General features: G+C 36.1%; 1 pseudogene; it reads right to left on the bottom strand.

Annotated features, from left to right (window-relative positions):
- Window positions 1-822: 822 nt before the first annotated feature.
- Window positions 823-3,059, bottom strand: LOC105063458 (SANT and BTB domain regulator of class switch recombination-like; annotated as a pseudogene).
- Window positions 3,060-22,959: the final 19,900 nt, after the last annotated feature.

The raw sequence follows: 22,959 nt of genomic DNA, 5'->3' as shown, positions 1-22,959 counted from the left end.
TGCGTGAAGCTCATTACTATATTTGACAAGTTTATACATGACCTTTGGGCAATAGGAATTTTACACAGTAGGAAACATTCCCATTGGACGTGTGTTGGCTTAGCCACACATTTGAATTCTGTGTTAGTTTGCATCATTTCAGGATTTGAAATCATTTCTTTGAAGAATGTTCTACTCTTTTCAAACCTTTCAGAATTGAATTTGAAGAAGATAATTCTACTCCCTAACTTATATTCCTCTCAAAATTTATTATTATTATTATTATTATTATTATTATTATTATTATTATTATTATTATTTTACCTCCCCTTGAAACTTTATTTAATGCAGTCTTAAGATCTGTTGCTCCTTAACAGTCATGCAAACTTAAAATTAGCATCACTGGAAACTTCATCACACAAATTGCAGTTCTCAGTGCTATCCTGAGATTTACAGCCCAAAAGACACTATCATCAGTGCACATGCACAGTACTACAATCAGCTTTGTTCCCCTAATTATTCAGTCTAAAATCTCTTAGCTACTTTGAGAGTTTAGGCTTCTTCTCTTTCAAATAAATAAAGATAACAAATATTATTAGTTTTAACATAGCCTATCATCACACCAAAGGAAAATTAGATTTGAGAAGTTTCATATTTATAATTAGATTTCATAAGACCTAACTATGTATCTCCCTTAGCACTATGACTTATGTGACTTGCAAGAATAATTAACAAATAACTTAAAATATTTAGAAGTCATTGTTCTGAAGATCTTTAAGAAGTACGCAATTCCAGACATCCACAGGTGTGTCTTCTCTCATCTTAGGTATATTTTAAGGTGATTTACACAGGACGACCTTGACCAAAACGACTTTTAGACCTTGTGCTTTTCTCTGAGCTGCTCTGCCGTGCAGTGACTGGCACTGAGGCCTTGATTTGTGCTTCAAACCTGGAGTGAATGCCTCCTGCAAATTCTTTTGCTTCTTTTGACTTGACTTGGTCCAGGTCACCCAATCTCATCTTTATTAGGTACCTGGTAATTTCAGACATCTGCCGTTGATCATCTTCTCTTTGTGCATCTTGATTGAACCTCAAGGATCTTGTGGCATCCCACTTATTCTTCAGCATACTCACAGTGAAAGGAGACACATCTCTAGAAGTTGACTTCTCCAATGCCTTTTCTTTCTTCTGACCACAGGGTGAAGACATCTGTTTTTTGGTTGTTTAGTGAACTTCTTTGGCTTTTTCTTTTTCCTTTGTTTCTTGGATACTTCTTCTTCATTTCCAACTTCAACTTCAGTGACCTCAGATCCAGTGGTATATTCTTCTTCTGAAAATAATGACTATTGTTTCAGTTGCAGAGTCCAGTTTTTCAGTGACCAGAAAGCTTTGAGCTCCCCACTTTTGGGGCCCCATGGTGTATTTGGTTCCAGTAAAACATCACAGTCTAGACCTTTTTCATCACGGAGACCAACCCCAGAATCACTAACTGTGTCTTTAGCAAAAGGCACAAGAATGACATCTTTGTGTTTGTGCAGATCATCCAGGATTCTAGCAGTTGGACAGGACAGCAAATCTTTACCCTCACCTTGATCATGAAGAGCAACCATGTGGTCCCTTACTTTGTAAGCTGAGTGGGGTCAAACCAAAGAACCTTTTGGTTATAGCAGGGATAAATTCCAGTGCCAACAGTACTCAGTGAACTTCCTGCAGTAGGATAAATCACTGTTTCTGAGAGATACTGACAATGTGAAAATTCTGTACAGAGAAAAGCTTGATAACATCTTGAACAAGTTAGCCAGTTGACTGTTCCCCACAAGTATCAATATATATCTTTCCAAGATTTTAGTTCTCCAAAAAGACTATTCAAATACTCATGAACATCCCAAGTCTTATCACTTATATGAATGTAGATAATATTTCCACGTTGATCCACATTGATTTTTCCAGGAATGCAAGGAATTCTTCTGTTTCTTTTGTTAAAAGCTTCTTACACAAACTGCATCTGTATAATGTTGCTGCATTTTTCCGAGAATCTGGATTCAAATACTCAGGATCAAGCAGTCTTTCAATCTTCTTACAAAAAAGTTTACTCCTAAACTTACCTTTCTTGTCCTTTAAGTCGTCAACTTCATTGTGTTGAAGATCAGCTATATGTGTAAGAAGATTTGCGTTAATACAGTTCATGTTGCATGGGGTAGCTACTATGGCATTCATATTGTTGTGAATACACTGTTCAACCAATAAATCCATTTTCAAAAACTCTGAAGAAATAAGAATTGAAAAGACATTTCCTGGCTCTAAAGTGGGCATCTCACAATCTTTATTCTCCTTAGTGCTCCTTTTAACATATTTTATCAACCAGTTGAAAATGTGAACGTCACAATGAACTGAAATGTTCACCTCTTTCCAGCACTGGGCATCCATAGATAAAGATAAAGCAAAGTAATTCATTTCTGATATCAAAAGATCTCATGAGCAAATAAAATCTTTCAAGTTTTTGGCTTCATCACATACGTGGATCACCGCGTTTGGCCTGTTTTAGAAACTGCGTCCTGACCAACTGGAGTCTCCTGAAATTCTCCCTGTGTGTTAAGAAGTGAGAACTTGATACACGTGGCTAAAGTTTCAACAGGGCTCTCGCCAGCAGCCATTAGGGGGCTATACTGGTTGTCGACAGGTGAGCTTCCACTGCTCTTCAGTTCATCAAACCTCTTTGCACACTCTTTGGGTGTTAAGCCAGGCACAAGCCTTGCCACAGTTTCCCAGTTGATGGTCTGATGGATTCCAATTGATGGATAAAGGATCATGTCCAATACCATTTGGTTGTTATTGTTCAGGAAATTGTTGTTTTCTGAATGTCCACGACTAATCTTTTGGAACTCCACAAGGCCACGGCGATGCTCACTGCTCCTCCGTCATCTGCAGCAGCCAGCACCGCCCGGCCGTGAAGCTCCCGCGACCGGAACCGCAGCCCGGGCCGTGGCGCCGCCGCCCGCGCCGGCTCGCAAGCCGCGGCGGGTACCAGCGCTGGTAGCGGGATCCCTCTTAAAATTATTTTTGATGGGGGTATCATGCATCCTTACGGGGTTGGTGAAAATTGGAAGGAACTGTCAAATATGAACACATTTGTTTTATGTCATGCATCATTATTTAGAGCATGAGAGTTAAAAGTAAATTTGGCTCTGAGAAAAATACATTATTGGTGAGGGTTAATGAACACACCAGGCATTTTAATACAAAATTGCCATGAAAACATATACTATATGCTTGAATTAAATACTGAATTTGAAAGAAAGCTTCTTGCTGAATTTGCACTCATTTTAGATGTTGAAATTGTTTTTGTGATGTCTGTAGAATAAGTTTTTTTTAAGAGGATGAATTTTTCCACATTTAACACTAACTAAATGGGATTATGAATGAGCGAATTATTACAAACATTGGTTGTTTTCTGAGGGAGAAAAAAGTGATATTAAATATGATAGGAAGAATATGTAAATTGCCATTTTGACCTATTGCCACAATGAAAAGAACAAAATGTGTGATATTGATAAAACAAAGTTAATTAAACAAATGTGTATTAAAGAACAATTGTTTCAGAGTCAAATAAGGTTTTCTGTCCTTTGTCATCTCTCTTCTGAGAACTACAGGCTACGTTCCTTTCCTCCTTTATTTTTATTTTCATTTTTTTAAGCAGAGCACAGCACATCTTACTCAGCCCATGTAGGACGTGTGTCCAGACCTCCTGGTTAATCTTACAAAGATGTCCACGAGGAAGTGTATGGAACTCATCTTCACCTACTTAACAACAAATATTTGTTCAATGAGTATTATGCTCCAGGCACTGTTCTAGGCATTGAGAATATAATATTGAAAAAAAGTAGGCAAAGGCCCTGACCTCGAGGGGCTTACAATCTAGTGGGAGGAATCAGATAATAAACCAACAATCACATATCAGTAAACCAATAACCCAGTATATCACTTAGGTAGATATAGGTAAACATATACTCGGAAATAAAGCAGGGTAAGGACATGTAGGGAAGAGAGATTTACCATTTTTGAGTGATTAAGGGAGGCGATTCTGATAAATGATCTTTTGACCAGAGATCTGTGGAATTTGAGGGCATAAACTACATAGTTATCCGTTTGGAGGAAGTGTCCTGGGCAGAGGAACATGCCATGAGGTTTGGCAGGTTAGAGGATCTTGGAAAAAGCCAGTGTAAAGGAAGAACAGAAGGAGGGGAGGTCAAAGAGGAGCAGGTGGCACGGTTATGGGGGCGGCCCTGTGGTTCTCTTAGATTTTTATACTAAGATGGGAGGTCATTGAAGGGTTTTTGAGCAGAGAGACATAATCTATTGATCATTGGGCTGTTTCTTGATTTGGGTAAATTTTTAAAAATCCTCAAAATTGTTTCTGTACTTAATGCAATTTAACCCTCATAAAAACAGATCAGATTAGAGAGGCTTAGTACCTTGCCCAACATCATAGTGCTAATAGAAAAATAGAGTGGGGATTCCAACCAAGATCTCTCCGACTGCCGATCCTGAATTCTGAACTACTCTATTATTACTTATCCAGAGTATTTGGTATAATCAGTAATGGTTGCTTTACATCTAGTTGTCAGAATTTATGGGAGAAGCTTCATCAGTGGACACCTAAAGCGTATTCTGAATTATTTTTTTTTTTTGGAAACAGACAAGACACAGTTGCGTTAAGGACAGAGAAATCAAAGCCAAGCACATCCTTAGAAAAGACACATCTGTCATTGCTATTATAGAAATTGTTTTTAGAGGGAAATTTTATGTAAAAAATGTCATCCATCCAGGCCTGGACATTATCTATTGGCTTCTGAGACTGTTTGGTTAGAATAGCCCAAAACCATGAACAATGATTTAGGTCTATATATTCATCTGATTCATATGGACCAAAACACTGGGACAGGAGAGGGAAATATTTATTTTATTTTGCTGATCAGAAGGGCAGAAAGTTTTCTGTCTCATTGGCTCTTGGTGTGGAAGGAAGTCCAGAGCAGGGCTTCTGGTATTTCAGTTGAGTATACAAACCAGATTTACAGTCTGCTTACATTTTCTCCTTTGTGTGCCTGGCTTTCCCAGATTTGTTTAACTTCTTCCACGTGGCATTTTATTCTTTGATTTTTGTTGTTACATATTTACTGGGTGTTAATGAGCTAGAAGCACTGCAGGAAATACCAGTTACACAGGGTCCCTTCTCAGTAAGTTTATTATAGAAACTGGAAGCATCATATGATATTTTCTGGGATGGTAGGTGGATAATTCTATTTTAAGTTTATTTTTAATGATGGGTCAGTGGAATCTCAAACACATGCAGTCAGAGCTTATCTGACATTTATTTCGCTACCCTTTAACATTTAACTTGGTTGGCCTGTTTACAAAATTTTTAAAAATATTTTTTCCTTTTTATTCCTTAGATTGGAATATTTCATTTTATCTCTCTTCAAGTTTGTTGTGCCACAAAGCTGCTGTTAAGACTATCCAGCAAATTTTTTTTTGTACTTTTCAGTTTTATAATTTCCATTTGGTTCAGTATTATAGTTTCCAAACTTCTGATAACATTTTCATCTGTTCATTTGAAAATATTTTCCTTTACATTTTTGAACATGTTTATCATAGCTACTCTGAATTCTGTGCTATTCCAGTATCACGATAATCTTAGAGGCGGTTTCTGTTGGCTGGGCTTTCTCTTGACTATGGGACAAGTTTTGGTTTTGTTCTGCCTTTTTTTTTCTTTAACCTTTTTTTTTTTTTAATTGAAGTATAGTCAGTTTATAATGTTGGGTCAATTTCTGGTGTACAGCATAAGGTTTCAGTCATATATATGCATACCTATTTTCCTTTTCATATTCTTTTTCATTGTAGGTTACTACTGAATATAGTATATTAAATATATATATATATACTATATATATAGTATTCAATATATATATACTATTGAATATAGTTCCCTGTGCCATATTGCCTGGTTTTAAATGTCAAATAATTTTTTGTTGTATAATGACCATTATGTTTGATGTATTGTAGGGGCTCTGGATTTTGTTGTCTTTCATATACAATCTTGGCTTTTGTCCCAGCAGACAGTTAACTTACTTGAACTTCAACTCCTAACTCTATAATCTCTCTGGTGAGCAAGCAGCTGAAATCTCCTCTCAGTTCCTTGAGCCTCCAAATGTTAATTTCACCCGCTGCCCTGGAGTATGTGTAGTTCAGGATCAGTGAAGGAGTTGGGTAGAATCTACAAGCAGATTTGGTCTCTCATCTTTATAAATCTCTTCACTGGGAGTTTTCTCTTTCAGACCTGAACTCAGTTTTCTGAGTTCACAAGGTACAGAGCTGCCCAGACTGGGAAGTGCCCTCATAGAAAAAGCTGCGTGAACACGAATTTCATGCAATACAATTACTCTTTCAAAAGTCTTTTCTCCTTAAATTCGGAAAGTTTTGCTCAGTTTTTAGTACCTTAACTTAGAATGATTGTTTATATACCTGTTTTGTTTAGAGTTTATATAATTGTTATCTATGGAGGGGTCATCCACTCTGCTGTTACTAGAAGGAGAGTCTGTACAGAATTTAATATGCTCAAGCAACCATACATTATTGAATGTGTCTTAAGGTATCTTGGGAAGGAAAAGCCAAAAAGCGTTTTTGAAATCAGATTTTTTTAAAAAGTGAACAACCAATCAAACAAGAAATGTTTTCTATCTGCAACTCACCTGATTCACACTGAGAAATAAATCAGTTACAGGTATTCTAGCTTGTTGCCTGACATATGCATAGTAACCACTGTGTGTTTAGAGAAAATCAACAAAGGCTGATCAACTAATTTGTAGTAAAGTGGAATCTTGTGATTAATACTGGTTTATCAATAGCTAGAGTTATACGTAAACTTGACAGTTCATCGATCATTAAAAACATGTAAAAAAAAAGTGTCAGTGGTAACACGGATTGTAGAGACTTGGCATTAGGTGTGTGGAAAAGTGTTTTGTTCTGAAACTGCTTATTTATATGGAAATTGACTATAAGTGTAGGTAAGTTATTCAAAACTCCTGGTTAAATGACCAGGTATTTCCTTTCTCATGACACTGAAGGCAATTAAAGTTTGGCAACAATGGGAAAATGGGATGCATCCAAGGTGACTTTTTGTTCTCTTTTAAATCAAATTTTCTTTGCCTTTTCTGCCAAAAAGGCTGTAATTTGCATGAACTGAGCTTTATAATATGTATTAGTTTAAGAAATAAACTAACCAGAGTAAAGAGTCATTATATATTTTTCCTTACATTGAAAATATGCTTTTGTAGGTTGTTGAATTAAAACAAAAATAGCAAATTTCAATGTTTTAGGCATATCTGGTAATGAATTTGTAAGGGAAATAATAGTCAATTATTCTTCTTATAAGTATATTGCATTCCTCTGTCTGCGGTATTTTTAAGTGACTAGTTTTACAATGTAAGGCTGGATTAGATTGGACTTTGAGTCCTTTAGATTAGAAGTCCTTTCTACTCCAGTGTCTAACACGGTGTCTGGCTCATAGTAAAAAGACAAAAATGTCTATTTTCCAGATAGTGTTTTTTTTTTTACTGTAAATATCTTTTCCAAGCAGTGAAGGATAATTTGGATCATTGGATTTTCATTGTTGCATCACTTTACACATTATTTTAATGTTATATAGTTTTTATATGGACACTTTAATTTAGATAGATTTCTTCTTTAAAGTGTCATAATTTATTGGGTAAGTTAAAACTTTATTTTTCAAGTAAAATATTAATTTTTGAAAACAAACTAAGATCTTCTGCTTCAAAAATGAGTGTCATATCTTCAAAGTTGAATATTCAAACATAGCTAGGAAGACCATTGTTTAAAGGGAAAAATGATTAGGTCTTGAGGTTCTTAAGGTGATGGGTGTACTATTCTAATTGTCTTTATATTTGAAATTCCTAGCTCATAGTAGGAAATTGATAAATATTACATTAGATCAACAGACAGTGAATGCTAATGTTATTAAATGTATTATTAAAATAATAAATGTGATCTTAGTATTTCTTAGCTAATAAACTTCTATCAGAAAAATTCATAGAGTTAGAATTCATTCTACGTTTGCACACTCCATCAGAATTTTCAAATACAGCATTAACTTTTGGTGGCCTACATAAATATATTGATTTTTTTCCACCCTATTTTATCATGGAATTTTATTACACATGTTAAATCATTTAGATCTGCTATTTGTTTACTGTTCTGGCAGCTATTACACAGTGTGTTGAAGAGTTGAGTGTTTTACAGTTATTCTGATTGATGAGGATTTTGTTTGAAGGACTGTGGGTCAGCGAGTGGATATCTACCCAAAGCTTATTTAGGGAAAGGCCCTCCAGTGCACATTGTCTTCTCTTCAGATAATAGGTGCTGGGGCTGTCGGTTATGAGTATGAGGATACATTATTTGGAATATAGCCTGTTGTGTAACTGCCCTTTATTCCAGACTTTTACTCTTTATTTTTTAATTTTTTAAATTGAAGTATAGTTGATTTACAATGTTGTGTTAGTTTCAGGTGTACAGCAATGTGATTCAGTTATACACACACACACACACACACACACACACACACACATATATATATGTATATATATATTCTTTTTTGGATTCTTTTCCATTATAGGTTATTACAAGATACTGACTATAATTCCCTGTGCTATGTAGTAGGTCCTTGTTGTTTATCTGTTTTATATACATTAGTGTATATCTGTTAATCCCAAACTCTTAATTTATCCTTCCCCTCCACTTTTCCCTTTGGTAACCATAAGTTTGTTTTCTATCAGACTTTACTCTTTTTTGACCTTGAATTCTTCTATTTATATTTATGCAGCTTCTATAAAATGATGATGATAAGAATAATCTGTAATTTGAACACAGTTGGTATTTCTCTGCATTCTCTCCCATATACCAGCTATCCAGCTAAATTGAAAATAAAACAGATGGATCTATTTCATGTTAGTATTATCAGTCAGCAGTGTCCAGTCACACGCAAGAAACCACTCTGGGTATTTTGAGTAGAGAGGGATTGAATTTGGACATCATTCCAATGACGCTGATCAGGCTGGAAGAAGAAGGAAGATGGGAAGTGTTACTCTTGCTCTGCAGAAGCCCAGCATCCCCACCTGGCAACTATAGCCGTGAGAACTTCCAGCTGCTAGGGAGCCACGTTCCTCCTTATTTTGGATTTGGTTAATTTTTCTTTAAAAACTTGATTAGAGTGCATAGCTCAAGAAATGTGAACTCTATTTAATGTGAGTTATTGGGTATAAAATCTAGTTAATGAAAACACTTCCATGAGTATCTGCTGGTATATTATTATGACAGCCCCATTAGCTTTAGGGAAGGTTCCTATCTTTACTCTGTGTTGTTAGTTGAACGGAATTAAGGAATTTGTGTTTTGTGACTTCATAAAGGGTTTGTGACTAGGGTAACTACATTTTAAGAGCCTTTTTATGCAATAATCTTGGAAAAATGGATTAATTTTTATGTTTCCTACTTGTAAGAAATTTAGGGAGAAACTGGTAGGGTTGATGGGACTGGGATGTGTCTGCTAGTTCATACTTAGAAATATAGTATTATACTGGGCATAATATACTGTTACATGAAATTGACATTTACATTTTTGTATTAAATGTTTGAATGTGAGATAATAATCATTTATAACATTCTAAGTTTTAGAGATTTTGTTGGTACTTGTGAAATTAAAGATTTTGAAGTATTTAAAAATTATTTTTATATAATGAAAAATTTCAAGGGTACAGAAAAATATAGAGAATAATTAGGCACATGATGTTCATCCCATTACCCACTTTGCTTCAGAATATGGAAGAGATTTTTAATGTATGAAGAAAGGGTGGTACACTTTAGTTGTTTTAACATTTTCATAGGGGCATTAAATAATGTCAGTTCAGCCTCTTTGACTGTCAGCTTTATATTAAAAACTATTTCTCATCTTATTTTTGGAAAATTATTACCTTATATTCTTATAGTTTCTAGTATATGGCACATGAAATACTCCATAAAAATGACTAGATTAAAATCAAAACGTGAATTCTTCTGCACATAATAAGAGTACAAGAATATCGTGTATGGTTTGGACATCAAGCAAGTTTTGGTTTCATAGGATAGTTTAGTTGGAATAAAATTATGAGTATTATTTAAATGAGGTAAAGGATTATATGGTTCTTTATGCAGAAAATATATCTCGTTTCTCTTACTTTATTATCTCATTTGGTTTTAGATGAAAGATGTCAGATTGTATAATGAGGAAACCCGATCTCATTTTCACCAAGACTGCCCAAATTTAATACATGTGCTTCAAGCTTTAGTATCCTTCTAAGTAATAATCTGCTATGTTTCTTACTATTTTGTATGTCAAATATGGGCAGGGACATAGTGAAGTTTATAATTTTGCTCTGCTCAGCTGCCTGTAACAATATTAATTGAAATTCACTACAGTTTTCTATGATATTAGAAGTTCTAATTTTCTTCTATTTCTAATGTTTTTTCAAAATTTTCAGAGTTACTGGAATCATTTGAGGTAGCACCCAAAGACATGCCCATAAAATATCTCTAACAAATTCCAAATTCTTTTTCATAACCTAACAATAACATAATCAAATATATATATTTATATCTAGGCCAAAAGGTTTTTTCTTCCAATAAAAATTCAAAGTAAATTATTCAGTACCTATGTTCTTAATGTCTTTGTAGATATTTAGACTAATAAAAGGACCAGACTTAACTAAGTGTCGTTTGTATTTTGCATCTATGTAGAATTTACTGAAGTAAAAAAAGGATTACTTAAGGCTAATGTTGAATTATATTTTACTTATCCCTTACCCAAATAGCATATATTCACACACACACACACACACACACACACATCACTTGAGCTATCTTATCAGCTAGCCCACACTTACACGTAAAGGAAAAAATAAAGCAATAAAGACGAAGTGAAGGGGGTAAAAAAAATAAAAAGGCCCGCTTTAATAGATGTGCCCTTTTGGGGATTAAAAATAGCAAGAGGTTTTCAAGTAACTCTGAAGAGAGGTGGAACGACAATTTATTTAATACCATATTAAGGTAAATATTTAAAATTTATATTTATTAGAAATAGGGACATAATTTGATTCTCCATATTTAATAAAATAAGGCCATTTACCTGGAAATGCATGCAGGAAACAAACAATGTACCATTCTGGTGGGAAATGGTGACAGTGGGGAGGCTGTGGATGTGCAGGGGTACACAGTTCTATGAATTTCGACACTTATTTAGATTCATGTAACTACCACCACAATCAGAATACGGAATAGTTTCATTATCCTCCCCAAAACCTCTCTTGTGCCACCCCTTTGTGGTCAAGTGTTCCTTCTGCCCTTCAATCCCAGCAGTTGCTGAGCTGCTCTCAATCACCGAAGTCTGGTCTTTTGAAGGACGTCATGTGTACGATATTACATGGTACATCACCTTTTGAGACTGGTTTCTTTCACTCACCATAATGTCTTTGGTAACCACGCGAATTGTGTGTGTTGATAGTTTGCATCTCTTCATTGTTGGGTAATATTCCACTGTATGGCAGGACGACAATTTTTTTATCCATTCATCAGTTGAAGGACATTTGTGTCATTTCCAGTTTGGGGAAGGATTATAAATAAGTTTTTCTAAACATTCACATCCAGTTTTTTTGCCAACATGATTTTTCATCTTCCCAGGAGCAGGATGGCTGGGTCATAGGATAATTAAATGTTTACATATTGTAAGAAACCACCAGACTTTCCCAGAGTGGCTGCGTCATTTTACATTCCCAGCAGCGAAGCATCAGAGTTCCAGTTGCTCTGCATCCTTGCCAGTATTTAGTATTAAATGTAATTTTAGTTTTCCTAATAGGCGTGAAGTTGTAGCCCATTCTGGTTTCAATTTGCATGTACTTAATGACTAATAAGGACAAACATCATTTCATGTGCTTATCTGCCGTCTTTACATCTTCTTTGCATTTTATATTAATTAGCTCATATAATTCTCACAATAATTCCATGAGGCTGTGAGGTAAGTAATATTGTCCCCATTTTACAGATAAGGAAACTGAGACACAGGAGAAGTTATTTGTCTCTAGTTATATAGCCAGAAAGTAGAAGAACCAAGATTCATACCCAGGTCCCTATAAATAGACATTTAAGCTATTGATAATTATTTTTCCCATTACATATATTTCCAAGAAGAATATTTTGAGCATGGAACTTCTTTTGTACGAGATTATTTATGTAGGAGTTTTCTTTGAGATAAATTTAGTAGATCAAAAGATGGGAAAACATTTTTAAATGTCTGATAGCTAGTAACAAATTGTTTTTCAAAAGGGGTATACACATGCACACTGCTCAGCAGCCTATATGCTTTCTTGTTCCATTTTCCTTGGCTGTGCTGTGCAGGGGCCTCCGGGCCTGCCTGAAGTCCCCCTGCTCTGGGTGGCTTCTTAGTCTGCCTCTTTAATCTGCCTGTAAGTACAAAGACTATAAAAAAAAGAGAAGAGAGGTTTCTATTTTTCTTTTAAGCAAGTGACTTAGAATTGTTTATGAGATACTAAATAGACTTTTCATAATGATAAGGGGGCTTTATACATAATTAGGTAGGCCATGCCATCACCTGTAAGTCATATTTGGAAAGGTTCCATGGAAGAGGTCCTGCTTACCCATCAAAACATATTTTTCTTACTGACCTATCAAATTATCATCTTTTACCCTGTCTGATTTGTAATTACAATTAGCAGAGTCCAAAATAGCCAAGGTATGAGACGTTATTAAATGTTACTGGCTTATTTTGGGGGGTAATTCTTCTTAAATGGGGAAGAAGAAACTAGAACTTCCCCTGAAGGATAAGATTTAATTGTAACCTGACTGCGATTCTCAGCCACTAATCCTGAAACTGGGGAGCCAACTGAGGAGGTGGAGCCCCCAGAGTGCAAGCTCAGGGAGACTGTGGGAAGGTCAGGACTTGGGCCAGAGGAAACAACCTGCAGAGCGGGTTGTCCCAAACCCACATGACACTGTATGACCTTGTAAAAACCACTGCAAAGATTCAGTCTTAAAATTTTCAAACTAAATTTAATTTTCCGCATTCAATTAAATTAAATTTTATTAAATTACCCTATATTTTTTCTCCTGGTAATGCAAACTGTTTATTTTCATCTGCTGAGTTCAATTAGTAGACTTTTAAGATCTTAGATGCCACTCCATACTTTGGTTAGTTTTCCTGATCTGTAGATCTTAATTACTCTCCATGTTTTTCCTTGAGTATTTTCAATGTTGTCTTTTATATTTATTTGTATTTACTGATACAAAGCAGTTTCAGACCCTGTTGTTGGTTTAGAAAATGTTTCCCACTCAAGAAATGTATCCTGTGGACATAATTTAAAATAAAGTCTATTTGTGTGAAGCAGTTTGTTGCAAAATTACTTGTAATGGAAAAATTTGGACAAGATTAAACTAGATGGAATATTTTGAAGATGCTATAGCTACTGGGCAACATGAAATTGTATCTGAGATATCATGATATCTATGAAACTGTGTGAATATGGATAAAAATATTCAAAGGAAGACAGAAAAATGTCCAAGTGTTAGGTTGGTTGCACTAACAGTCATCATTGTGCATGCTTAATTGTTTTAAAGTTGAATCATTTTACAGTTTGAAAAAGAAAAAAGGTATGATCTGTTGAGATACGGCCTTAGTCCTGCAGGAGCTCAGTTTAGTTTAGTTGCAGGAAGATAATCCACGTGTGCACAGAAAGATAACTGAAGCTCTAAGGCTTCATATGATAAGAATTCCGTGAATACCCTGGACTATCAGAATTTTAGTTCTAGCATTTTTCTTCTATGATGGCATTTCCATCTCATGAGATGCTGGAGAGGTGGCCAATTCTGATTCCATCAGACACAGAAATGTGTTATATAAAGAATAGCGTCCCTCGTGCCTCACTCCTTCATTTCCAGCTCATTTAGTTTCCATCTACAAATCCATTTGGTGCTTCTATTACACGGTGAATGATCTTCCAATTTAAACAACGTTCATTGATATTTTTACATAGTTTTTGTTTTATCAGAAAAGGGAATACTCTTTAGGATAAGACAGTGTTTTTCACTAATTAAATTTTTTAAAAATTCCACTTAATTCTTGTGAAGTTTACATTTGCCTAGGGAACTGGAAACATTGTAATTCAGTTCATCCTACTCCTTGAATAATTGTAAGTAAAATATTCTTGAGGAAATATGATTGTAATCTCTTTAGAGAGGGCTAATTTTCCGGTCTGCCCTTGATGGAAAGGTTGCTATCTGATGACTCTGTATGGTTAGACAAGAATGATAATGGATCAAGATGTTAGCCTGTTTCCATATGGCCAGGTTAGGTCTGGAAATATGCTAGTAGCATGTTCCCTGTCCTGAGGACCTTACCAATGCTATAGATTGAATTGTGTTTGCCCTAAATTCATAAGTTGAAGCCATAGCCTCCAGTGTATTAGGAGACAAAGCTTTTGGGAGATAATTTGGTTTAGATGAGGTCATGAGAGTGGGTCCTCATGATGGGATTAAGGCCCTTAGAAGAAGAGACACTATAGAGCTTGTTCTCCCCTCTCTGCCAACTGGGGACATGCATCTAAGAACACAGGAGAAGTTGACCACGTAGGTGCCAGGAAGAGAGCCTTCCTCAGAAACCAGCCATGCTGGCACCTTGATCTTAGACTTCTGGACTTTGAGACAGTAAATTTCTATTGTTTAAGCCATCCAGTCTATGGTATTTTGTTAAGGAAGTCTGAGCTAAAGCACTGTGTCATTGCCCAAAGGTCATGTTCAGTAGCCATTGTCTGTAACTTGTCTGAGGGATTTCTCTGAAGACTCCAAAGGCAGGTGTGTCTGCAGCCTATGAAGCACCAAGAAGTTACCCAGCACTCTCCCCACCCTCAGAGCTCTCAGCAACTGGCCGATGGGGTATGACTCCTGACCCCTGGAGGATGACTCTGAGGGTGTGCTCTATATCATTTATTACCTGCAGTGGGAGCTGGCTGGTGATGCGGCCTTTTTTGGCTGCCTTCCCTTTGCTGTTATACCCCTGCTCCTTGATAGGAATATTCTGTGCTTCTCAAACTGCTGGTACTTGAGTCCTTGCTCAGGGTCTACTTCTGCTGGGACACAAGACATGCTGAAACCTTCTCTTGGCCTCTTAGTGGAAGGATGTGGCTGGTTGCCATGGAGGAAATTGTGGGAGCCTGAGTACAAGCACATGGGCATCAACATTGTTGGAAAAGATTTAATCACAGGATTAAGCTCTAGTCCTTGGTGGGTTAACAGTATATATATATTTTTCTTTCCCACAACACCCAGGCAATACATACATGTTTGTAATGAATGCATGTGTATTTACAGTGAATATTTCACTGTTTTTCTGTTGTGTCATATAACAGACTCTCTTATATAACAGAATCCACCCAAGCAGGGGCAGGACTTATTCAATCTCCGTGTTGTAAGGGGGGCTGCTTACTTGGTTGGTTTACTCTGGGCGCCAGGATCTTAACCGCTCTTGCTCACTGGAGGTGCCTTTAGGGTACATACTGGCCCAGTCATACTGGTTGTTGAAATATTCAAACGCTTCTGAACTGGTTGCTGAAAGGCTGCTTCCCTGATCCTCCTAGGTGTTCTTTCTTCCTCGTCCCTCTCCCTCCAAGCTGTCTAGACCCTCCTGAACATTCTCACCATCCAGATCTGACAACTGAAGAGTTGATGCCTACACAAACATTTTAAATTTCAGCACCACACATAGGACAAATGAAGAAAAACATATAGGGATGTTCTTAAAGTAGGCATTTAAAAACCATCCTTAGAATTAGGGTCCACTCGATGAAATAGGCTCTATTTATTTTTACTTGTCAATTAGTTTATTTATTCATTATCAACCGGCTGAAGCATGAATATGAATGTGTGTATGAATACGCACACGTGTGTGATTTGCATATGGATATTATATGAACATATGCATATACGCATAATCATATACATAACAAATATCTAATATGTTCATAACCAGTGAGCATGCAGTATTGCCTTTGCGCTGGCCCCATTTCTGCAGTCCTGATTCTGGGACATCGTCCTCTGATCCTCTTCATATCATACTGTCCCTTATTTTTGTCAAAAATACAAGTACAGGAAAGCTCAGCTTTAGCTTGTCCAGACTGGGCACCCATAGCAGGAGAGTGGGGCGGCCCCACTGGGAAGCACAGTGCTGATCTGAGCCTGGGGTTCTCTGCAGGTTGCTAAGAGTCAGCTAAAGGTGTTGCCTTCATTCTAATGACTTGTGCCTCTCTGAGCAAAGATGCTTTATACGACGGCTCTTTTTCCTTCTTTAGATTTCCTGGGAAGTACCTGTAGCCTGTTATCCTGGGAATGGCTTTCTCTCCTTCATGGATTTCTGTCTGATCTCTGCTCTGTGAACTGTCTGATCTGTGCTGTGCCAGCGGGAGGGGTTTGTAGGATTTGGAGAAGAAAGAAGCAGCCACTAGGGTTGATGGTAACTTGTGAGTCTTGCTTGGCACACTGAACCTAGGACACTTCTTTTGTGTTAATGGCAAATATGTCTGCGGATGTAGTGACCTTGCAGCTTTCACTAACTGCATCAAGTCCACTGTACGCTATACTTTCAAATGCATCATTTTATTTAATTTCCCCAACATCACTGTGAAATAGCATGCTGGAACTTCTGCATCTTAACATTTACAGATGAGGAAATGGACGTTCAATACTTTGCAGGCTGAATTTTGCTTCACCAATACAAATGACCAAATTAATATTGGCAGTGACAACAGTTTGAATGCTGTGTAAGAGCTTTGTTTCCTTGAGTCTCCTGGCATAATGTAGACTCCCGAGATTACACCCAAATGTAGGTAATTTGTATGAAAAATAATGCTTATGGACTAAAACTTTAGAAATGATTGGTTGTTTGTGAAATGCGATTTTAAAGATGCTGCTGGTAATTCAGCATCTGTTTCAGTTCTAATTACATGCTCCTGGCTGTCTCCCTTTCTCTTTATTTTTACCTCCTCGTCATGCTCCTTTTTTCTTGCTCTTATTTTTCCTCTTTACTTTTGCACTTGTCTCAGGCAAGATCATATACCTGAAGCTTTTTAATTTTTTTGATTACTAGAAAGCCATTTAGTGACCACAGTTCTCGGCCCTGCTTGTACTTTGCTTCTGTGAATTACACAGAAGACATCTGAAATTCACAGGGAAGATCATGGGATGGTTTTTGAAGTTGGTGATCATGCCTTATTCATCTTGAGTCTTTTGGAATATCTAACTTGGTGTCATATAGGCACAGGGTACATGCTTGTTGAGTGAATACTTGGAGGAGAGGAGAACAAGACAAGCAATCAGAGTTTATACCCTTTTAGTAAAAGGAGGAGAAAAAGGACAGGAGTGACAATTTTAAAATGATGGGAAAAGATTCATAAAAAATAATTCTTTATCATTATTGGGTTGTGCATAAAAGATTAAGTTGTCAAAAGAAATTTAAACTGATGTGACAAAATATGTCAGCTCATACGCTGTATATAAAACTAAATACAATTTTACATGCTTATTAGTCCCATCACTAATGCACTCAAAAATCAACTATCTGCCACGTGCCAGCCATTGTGATGGTACTCTGGATGCAATGGTGGATAAAAAAAGATATGGCTTCTGTGTTCATAGTTTGAGGACTGCTGGGATGTAAAGAGAATAAATATCTGTGTGATATTTAGGATTCTTTTCATTGTAAGCAGAAGAAATGGAAAATTAACATGGTGGAGATAAAAATGGTAGATATCAGTAGGAATTTTTGGCACATGTAACTGAAAACTGGAGGTTATTTTTCTTTTTATCTTTTTTAATCTGGTATTTATTTATTTATAAACTTTTTTTATTGACTTATAGTCATTTTACAATTTTGTGTCAAATTCCAGTGTAGAGCACAATTTTTCAGTTATACATGAACATACATATATTCATTGTCACTTTTTTTTTTTGCTATGAGCTACCACAAGATCTTATATATATTTCCCTGTGCTATACCATATAATCTTGTTTATCTGTTCTACATATGCCTGTCAATATCTACAAATTTTGAAATCCCAGTCTGTCCCTTCCCACTCCCTCCTTTGGCAACCACAAGTTTGCATTTTATGTCTATGAGTCTGTTTCTATTTTGTATTTATGTTCTGTTTTTGTTTGTTTGTTTGTTTTTTGTTTTTAGATTCCACATATGAGCGATCTCATATGGTATTTTTCTTTCTCTTTCTGGCTTACTTCACTTACAATGACATTCTCCAGGAACATCCATGTTGCTGCAAATGACGTTATGTTGTCAGTTTTAATGGCTGAATAGTATTCCATTGTATAAATATACCACATCTTTATCCAGTCATCTGTTGATGGACATTTAGGCTGCTTCCATGTCTTGGCTATTGTAAATAGTGCTTCTATGAACATTAGGGTGCAGGTGTCACTTTGAAGTAGGGTTCCTTCTGGATATATGCCCAGGAGTGGGATTCTTGGGTCATATGGTAAGTCTGTTCCTAGTCTTCTGAGGAATCTCCATACTGTTTTCCACAGTGGCTGCACCAAACTGCATTCCCACCAGCAGTGTAGGAGTGTTCCCTTGAAAGGTGGAGGTTATCTTTCAAGCAGTCTTGGACCAGGGACCTGTCACTCTCCATTTTCCAGCTTTGCTCACCCCTTGGGTAGTGTGTTACCAGGCTTTTCCTACATCTCAGCTGAGATAACTCCTTGTACTGCAGGGTTACATAGTCCTTGGCACCTATGATCTCAGAAGGAGAGAAGCATTCCTTTCTCTGTTGCTCCAGCTCAGGTGGCTTCTGACTGGGCTGGCAGTCACTATGGCTTGGAAGAACTGAACATTCAGGCCTGTGTTTGGAGTGGGTGATGCTTACCCCATCTAAACCACTTAAAGTGCATTCTTCATAAAGAGAAGTGTTCACTTTTCAGCAGAAGGAAGGAGGGATGATAGGTGAGCATAAGAAATATTATAATGTATAGTATTTACTATATTATACTATAAAATTCTAGTATATAAATACTCTATTTGCTATAAATACTTTTGAAAAATATACAAATTATTTATTTAAAGTAGAATACTATTCTGTAAAACCAAGTCAATGAAGTAAAAGCTAACAATAAAGTCATAATAAATATTGCTAATACTTGGATAGCACTTATTATATGGGCACAACAGTCAACTTTCTAAGTGAAGAAATGTCAGTAGCACTTCTTTTAAAATCAGCCAAAAGCTGGACTGTTCCCTTGTCATTATTTATAGTAACCAATTTGCTAGAGGTTTTGGCTATGCAGTAGGTCAAGAAAAAGAAATTAAAAGCATAAAGATTAGAAAGGAGGAAATACATCTGTTGTTGATTTTGCTTGATATAACTGTCTACCTGAAAAAAAATTTAAATCTAACAACATATTACAAATTATTAGATCTAAAGGCAAGGTTAGCAAGATGACTGGATGCAAGGTCAGTATAAACAAATGAATTATGTCTTCATTCACCAGCAAATAGTTTTTTAAGCACCTTTTATAGTAGCAACAAAAACTGTAAAATACATAAAAATGAATCTAACAAAAGGTGCAAGATAGATAGTTGTAAAACTTTATAAAAGATATTGAAGAAGCCTCCAAAAATGGAGAGTTATGCCAAATTCAAGAATGAGGAGACAGTATCATTAATAATTCAGTTTTTCCAAATCTGTTTACAGAGCCCATGCAAGGCCAGTAAATATCTCAGCAGAGTTATTCATGGTGTTTAACAAACTAATTTTCTCATTTGTAAGGGAGAACAAAGGGTCAAGAAAAGTCAAAACACTCCAAAAATTAAAAAAAAAAAAAAAAGAAGAAGAAGAAGAAGAATGAAGATGCACTTGCCTTACCGTATGTCAAGACTCTTTTAGAGCTATAGTAACTGTGACACTGTGGTGTTAGTGCAGAGATGAGCAAATTGAATAATGAAAAAAAAATTGACTAGAAGTAGAACCTGCATATTTGGAACTTGATATTTCGCAGAGATGACAAAGTAGGTCCACAGAGGAGGAGACACTATTTCATAAATGAGGTTGGGAAAACTGGTTAATGATATGAAAACATAGAATAAATTGAATCCTCACATTGCACAGGATTAAAAATTCAACCCTAAGGGTTGAAGACAGAAATATGAAAAGGGAAGTGTTAAAACTGTTAGGAGGAAATCTAAGGAAATGCTCTTCTGGCTTTGATGTTAGAAAGGCTTTGTTTTTTGCTTTCTTTCTTTCTTTCTTTGGGGGGGGGGGTGTAACTAGATTTGCTTGTTTGTTTGTTTTTTAATGAAGATGCTGGGACTGAACCCAGGACCTCATGCATGCTAAGCATGTGCTCTATCACTTGAGCTATAGCCTTCCCTTCTTAAGACAAAGAAAAAGCCAACCAGCAGAGAAATTAGAGGTACGTTTGTTACATTAAAATTAAGAATTTCTTTTGACTGAAAACACCTTGAAAAGCCTGAAAAGGGTGGTTACTCCTAGGAAAAAACATTTGTATTATGAATATCTGACAAAGTACTAGTAACCAGATTTGTTAACTACTACAAATCAGTAAGAAAAACACAAAACAACAGAACATATAAATGGGAAAAAAGTATGAATGACTATTTTGCCAAAGGAGAAACTCATACTGGCAACAGTTGTGAAGGCTGACAGTTGCCAGTGCTAAAGATACAGATTCGCTGGATGCCTTATATATTACTGGTGGCTTATATGCTGTTAGTAAAACTACTTAAAAATATTGTCTATTCTATTTTAATCACTTGCCCTATAATGCAGCAACTCCAATCCTAACTATATACTCAAAAGAAAATTTTACTCACATGCTCCAGGAGAAATACAAAGTAATCTTCTTAGACTTAAGAGCAAAAAATTGGGGGAAAAAACTAATTTTTCATCAAATAGTGATAAATTGTGTTTATCACTGTTTCCACTAGTGAATACTTCAGCTATAAATAACAGTGTAGGTAAAATTTGTAGTATAGTTTTGAAAGAAAAAAATCAAGTCTCAGAAGACTAGGTACTGGATATAAAATTACTTAGTAGCCTGTGGGGCAATTTGTAACTTTTGCACTGTGTAGACTGAAGGGGAAAATCAGAGGGATTAACACGTAAGAAATGCATCAACTGAGCCATGGTCTTACTCCCTGCTGATACCAGCTACTCTGGGAGATGGACATTTCCTCCCTTTATGAACACTAGACTAAGTGACATCAGTGGTGCACTGATAAATGTTTAACAGTTTTAACAATTGAATTTCCAAGAAAATAAAACAAAACCCTGATTTATAGCATTTTCTGACTTCTGAGTTGTAAATTTCAGAAATCAGCCAATTCAAGCTACCATTGTGAATTTACAAAGGAGGGCTTGGGAAGAGACGTGCACCTTCAAGCTCTTGTGAGTCAGTCTCAGTGTACCACCGCCTGTGTTAGTATCTTCCTGTGACGGTTGAGAGACTCGACTGAGGGTTCAAAGATGAGTGGGATGACCTCTTTGGATTTTCTGTCCTTATGATTCTCTACCTTCAACTCTGAGGACCTTTATCTAGTAGATAATACAGACTAGCACACATTCTGACTTCAAATTTATTTGGCTTCCTTAACTGCAACTATTGAAATCTAAAATAATCATTTCCATTGTAATTCCTAAGACTGAGTTTTCAACAGCAAAGAGAACAATTAGTTTCCCCAAATAGTCAACCATGTGAAAAGAGAACATCCAAGTTTAATAACTGGTCCACTGCAGCTTAGGTAAGAACCACCTACTGACTGATTACTTTAAAATGAAAGTCACTATCAATGTTGTTTTTGATTCTTTTATCTCTTATAACACTAACTCAGCCCTTACCCTCATTTTGATCTTCCCTGTGGTTATAGTTAGTGCTGTGGATTATTAGGCCAAGGTTCAGACACAAGGAACAAAGATAAGGCAACATAAATTTGAACTTTGATCTGTTGCTGCTTCTTGGTGATAAAAATTGAGTTTCACTAAGTGGCGAGTAAATGACACCAGGCCCAAAAGAAGAAGAAAAAAAAAAAAAAGGCATGTGTCAGTGGGAGGGAGAAAGGATAAAAGAAAGCTATTAAGAAACAGTCAGGAGCTATGAAGAAACTTTAAGAAATCATGTTAACACCAAGCCAAAGGATTCTTTCCTTGCATCTCTTAACAGTTAATATTTCAAAGTATAATCTAGATTGTACACAAAGTAGCTATTTTAATCTTTTACAAGTAAATAGTTTGGTAAAAAGGAAGGATAGAGTATTTGAAATTCTATGTTACTTTTTACTGAAAATTAAGATATTGAGTATTTTCTTCCTCTCCCTCTTATATCCTCCATTAGCATGGGCAATTGGGAAAGAGTCAGAGCAGGTGTTAAGATGGATTTGAGGACTCAATTTAAAGATTCTAATAGTTTGGTGACACTCTCTAATCCTAAAATAGAAAGTTAAGAAAAAATATCTTTATTATGGAGAGGACTGAAAGACTTCAGAGTTTGTACTTGGCCTTCTATTTCTAGTTTCAGGTATCTTATTGATTTTATCTTCAGTCTAGATTTAGAAGAAAGACTGCTCCAGAAGCCCCTCCCAAATAAGCTTTCAAATCCAGCTTAGTTTCCAATCTGTGAATGCAATATCACGCAAACCTCATTTTAGCCTCAAGCACCCAGAAGCTGTCACTTTAGAGAAGCCTGAAAATTTTAACCTATGTCCAATTTTTGACATGAAATGAACCATTAATACAGAAACAGAGCAAATGGCATCTAAAAAGCTGGAATGAGATGGTATGTCACCTATTCACCAATATG

Source organism: Camelus bactrianus, chromosome 35, assembly GCF_048773025.1.
Source record: "Camelus bactrianus isolate YW-2024 breed Bactrian camel chromosome 35, ASM4877302v1, whole genome shotgun sequence".
Taxonomy (NCBI): domain Eukaryota; kingdom Metazoa; phylum Chordata; class Mammalia; order Artiodactyla; family Camelidae; genus Camelus; species Camelus bactrianus.
This window is presented reverse-complemented; position numbering and strand designations above follow the sequence as displayed.